Source organism: Bombina bombina, unplaced genomic scaffold (assembly GCF_027579735.1).
Source record: "Bombina bombina isolate aBomBom1 unplaced genomic scaffold, aBomBom1.pri scaffold_966, whole genome shotgun sequence".
In the NCBI taxonomy this organism is placed as follows: Eukaryota; Metazoa; Chordata; class Amphibia; order Anura; family Bombinatoridae; genus Bombina; species Bombina bombina.
The window spans coordinates 73186-77991 of record NW_026511309.1 but is presented as its reverse complement, the minus strand read 5'-3'; the positions used below and the strand labels follow the sequence as shown (position 1 = coordinate 77991).

Sequence of the window (4806 nt, the reverse complement as noted above, 5' to 3'; positions counted from 1 at the left end):
AAGGCAAATAAATGTTTGAATACATATATTTAGAACTATATATTTGCCCAACCATAGCTTAAGAGTGTCACAGAAAATAAGACTTACTTACCCCAGGACACTCATCTACATGTTGTAGAAAGCCAAACCAGTACTGAAACGAAAATCAGCAGAGGTAATGGTATAAATATAAGAGTATATCGTCGATCTGAAAAGGGAGGTAAGAGATGAATCTCTACGACCGATAACAGAGAACCCATGAAATAGACCCCGTAGAAGGAGATCATTGAATTCAAACAGGCAATACTCTCCTCACATCCCTCTGACATTCACTGCACGCTGAGAGGAAAACCGGGCTCCAACCTGCTGCGGAGTGCATATCAACGTAGAATCTACCACAAACTTACTTCACCACCTCCATAGGAGGCAAAGTTTGTAAAACTGATTTGTGGGTGTGGTGAGGGGTGTATTTATAGGCATTTTGAGGTTTGGGAAACTTTGCCCCTCCTGGTAGGAATGTATATCCCATAAGTCACTAGCTCATGGACTCTTGCTAATTACATGAAAGAAATTGCAGTACATACTGACAATCTCTCTACCATTTAAGAATGTAGAATGGCCACGTTAGAAGCAATGATAGACAAAGCTCCATCTGAACAGGACTTACAATTGCTGATAGAACGAACATCAAGTACATTGTTCAAGCCAAACCAACCTCTAAATCTACCAGCGGAGGGCCATGCGCCTACTCAAAAGCCAGAAATGACCGGCCTCATCACCATACCTAACGACAACGTGAATATCTCCCCAGGTGGCAGATCACTAATATCACCCCTGCCTATTTATCAAAGGGACATGCACAGAGTAAAGAACGGTAAATGCTGGTTTGTCCCTAGGGCCAAATGCCTTGTTACAGAGAGGGATATTTCCGGAGAGACCGGCGTTGCCACATTTTGCAAGATGGCGCCTGCCTCCATGTTGAGCGGGTTCTGGGTGAGAGACCGAAACCTGAATAACACCAAGTTCAGCAAGGAAGATAAGGGACTACCTCATCTCAATGTATAGCTCCGGGCTAAAAAAGAAGCAATTAAATCCTCTATATACGCTGACAAGTCCGGAGGTCAATCTAACCTTTACACAAGATATTACAGTCTCTGCTTTGATGCACGACATTAAAGGGACTTTGAACATTGTTAATGCACCTCATGCTCTCACAAGGGCTGGATTGCTCAGCTTAACAATGGAAGCTTTACTAAACATTCCAACCTCCACTAACAAGGACAATACTGAAGTGATTGCTCAGCAGGCAATTTATAATGTCGGATAGCATTTCAGTAAAGCTCCTGTACCTATGGATCTTTTACTTAGAGGTTCAGGTTATTAAACGTTAAATGATGTTCAGTTATGTTTTGAGCTAAGTTAGTAGCGTCCTTACTACTTCTGTTATAAGCTAACAATTTAATTAGCCGAGAAGAAAAGATATGTACAACAGTATTAATTTAATATGCAATATTATTTAGACTTATAGCAAACCATGTTCATAAAATGTATTGTTTATAATTTTAATGGCACTCAGACTACAGGTTTATTCTATAGCCTCCCTCGCGGCTGACGGCCGCAGTGGCGTAGGTGAGGAAATATACAGCCCATAACAAATCAGACATGCCATATTTTACCACAAACTAAGAAAACACATTCTCCACTAGATCTCGATGAGATTGTTATTTTTAACACACTGATGAAAATCTATAGTTAGCTTTCTTATTAAAAATATTACTGAGCTATATAATATACTCTTATCACTTGTGGGGCACAAGTTACATAATGTCAGATGTATGTATTTCAATCTTTACTCAGCTATATAGTATTATTCTATGAGCTAGAAACAGTTGCTAAAAACGTTAATCATCTAACACATGTATAACTATTTGTTAAAAATGAAAATATTAGCCAAGGTTTTGCTGGAAATTTTGATGATGTAAAATACTCTGGTATGCTACATTTCCACCTTCCTACAATTTAATTTCTATCTGTATTTTATTTGAACCACGAGATGTAATTTTTCTTTTCCCTAAAAAAAAAGAAAAAAAAAAAAAAAAAAAAGAGGAGGACTGGACTTTCCTTCACATAAGCTATGATATCAGAAACAATGTAATTACCTACTATGCTGGTTTAACACTTTGTAAAAGTATACCACTTGTCCTCAAAAATAACGCATAGAGAACGAACTCCAACAACCGAACAAAGAGAAGGGAGGAAAAAACCTCTACCATTATCTGAACAGAAGTCCAAGGGACCATGTAACTTTCCAACCCTGGAAACCTAGAGAGACAAGGTAGAACTCATCCCTCACCCAGCGTGCATCCCCAGACCGCCCAGATCCTCAGTAAGGAAAAAGGAGGGGAACTAAATTGAACGGTACCAATGGGTAGAGTAAACTCCACCATTTGCTAACAAGACTGGCATGCTAACCAACTAAGCTATGACAGAACATAGGACGAGCTTGGGTTCCAGGATCCAGACACAGATCCTTACCCTACAAAAAGGGACAGTCCCAGGCAAAAGAGACTACATTGAAACAACAGTGACTGCACAATACCAGAATCCAACCCTTCATGAAATCCTGCATGCAAGACAGGGGGGAACCCCCTGAACAGAGGAAGACCTCCGGGACACTAGGTGGGTATGCCCCACTCTTCCTAGGGGGAGGAGAAAGCCAAATATAACCGCTCACCCGCCCACAGGCAAGGAGTGTGTGGCAGCAGACCGATGGCAAAGCCAATACCGATTGTAGATGAACCATCCGGCTGCAACAGCCGGCCCAGAAAAAAGACAAACAGCCATTGAGCACACATTTAAGGTGCAAATAGCTGCAACAGATTGCGACTGCACTCTCCCGCTTGGTAGGCAACCAAACTGCCCATCAGGCTATTTCCAAGTCTCCGATAAGAGAAAAACAAAAACCCCTGAAAGGGCAAGTGGAAGTCTCAGAACCGGAAGGACTGAACCGCCCAAAACCCATCTAAGAGATTCGGTGAGATAGCCAAGACATGTCCGGAAAACCGGACATCGGGGAAACCGGAGCCAGCTACAAGGTAGTAACCCCTGAGGAACTATAGGGATACCTCATACGGAGAACCTGTACCCAAGGAGATGCAACCACAGCCACATTCAAAGGTCCATAAACACTGGATGTTTGCTAAGCATCCCAGAGACAGAGAGCATATCTCCTAAATGCTCGAGGGACAACACCCAGAGTTAGAGCTCAAAACTAGATATCCAGATCCCTTCAGGATCAAACTCCCGGAAAACCCCACAAATCAAGGAATTAACGATGAACGAGCCTCACAATTCCTATCGAGTGACAGATAAAACCGAGACATCTTAAGTAAGGGCAGCTCCAGGAAAAAACAGACAAAACGCATTCTCCACAGCCCCAAAACATGGGAGCAGACGAGAAACAGTAGGAGGAAGAAAAAGGCTGTAAATGCCCAAACTAACCAAACAGATGACCCCCCCAACCAGCTATAGGGATACCTCATACGGAGAACCTGTACCCAAGGGGATGCAACCACAGCCACATCCAAAAGTCCATAAAACACTGGACGTTTGCTAAGCATCCCAGAGACAGAGAGCATACCTCCTAAAGGCTCGAGGGACAACATCCCAGAGTTGAAGCTCAAAACTAGATATCCAGACAAAACGCATTCTCCAGAGCTCCAAAACATGGGAGCAGACGAGAAACAGTAGGAGCAAGGCAAAGGCCGTAAATGCCCAAACTTCCCAAACAGAGGACCCCCCAACCAGCCCCAAGAAGGGGAAAAAAGAAGACACCGTGACCCCTTTAAGGAGTTACCATCATCAAGGCCTCAAAAAATACATTCAATCAGAATACCATAGAGGGGACAAAAATCGCCCCAACCTGGTACCGCAGATGTCAAAACCTCCAGTCCCATTGGGAATGGAAAACCCTAGCTCCGAAGCCAAGGGACCTCCGGAACCCCCAGAGTAATCTTTAGCAGGATCCGCTTCTGGAACCCCACCGACAATCAGGAACAGGACAATGAGGACTGAGTACAATCCCTCTGATGACCAACCCCAAAGAAGAAACGAGAACCAGCCTGACGTCTAGGAACGAAAGGCCTTCTCTACCATGTTTTAGCCCTGCAAGGGGCAGAGCCTCAAAAAAGTATTAAAACTCATGGATGATCCTCTCCACAGAAAGCTTTAGCAAAGGCGAAAGCTTTATTCGATTTGAAGAGAAACCAGAGTAAAACGAACTCCTCAAACAGTGAGCAACTCACCACCCAACCATGACAGCCAGTTATACCGGCACCACGTGGATGATATAGACCTTAAGGAACAGAAAATAGTGCCCGACCAGGACCAGCCTGCTACATAGGGCACTCAGAACTGACCCAGGCCAAAGAAAAATCGAAACCCCAATAGGAATCGACAAAAGGAAATATAGACATAACAATGTACTAACACCTTAACATGCAACTTCTGCTGAAGTGCCCAAGCGACCACAAAATCGCTAGTATCAAATACCAGAGAAGAAATGTTTCCCAACGGAAAAATTATGACAGACATGAGCTTCTCAAAAAGCAATAAAATACATCCTAACTGGATCAAAGAAAAAAAGAGGACAGCACCCACAGGTGAAAGTCCAAGAAGAATGGGCACACTAACAAGACCAGCCAATCAGAGACCCCATTCTCCCGAAGCTCAGAACTGGAATAAGATACCCAAAAAAGAAAGTAAATTGGAGACAAGGAGATCTACTTCATCCCCCCACATCTAACCCAGCTTGCTGTCTGGAACAGA

The 4806-nt window shown here is 43.3% G+C and overlaps 1 non-coding gene across 1 annotated transcript; it reads right to left on the bottom strand.

Annotated features, from left to right (window-relative positions):
* Window positions 1–4139: 4139 nt before the first annotated feature.
* Window positions 4140–4253, bottom strand: LOC128643696 (U5 spliceosomal RNA). Its single transcript, XR_008399868.1, has one exon. It is a non-coding gene; the product is annotated as a U5 spliceosomal RNA (small nuclear RNA).
* Window positions 4254–4806: the final 553 nt, after the last annotated feature.